We start from the raw sequence: 205 nt of genomic DNA, 5'->3' as shown, positions 1-205 counted from the left end.
ATCTTCTGGTCCACGTCATTTGTTACAAGGAGGCGGAAGAATGACTCTCTCCCCCTCACCCCCGCTCCCCCGCTCCCCCGCGTATATTGCAGTGGCCCATAAAAACAGAATTCCTTTCCGTCGCATTTGCAACAGTAAAGATGTCTCCTTACCCAACAGAGCTTGAACACTTGTCGTATACAGCTGCAAAAATTTACGGATATTG

This window comes from Penaeus monodon, chromosome 20, assembly GCF_015228065.2.
Source record: "Penaeus monodon isolate SGIC_2016 chromosome 20, NSTDA_Pmon_1, whole genome shotgun sequence".
Taxonomy (NCBI): domain Eukaryota; kingdom Metazoa; phylum Arthropoda; class Malacostraca; order Decapoda; family Penaeidae; genus Penaeus; species Penaeus monodon.
Note: the sequence above shows the minus strand (reverse complement) of the source record.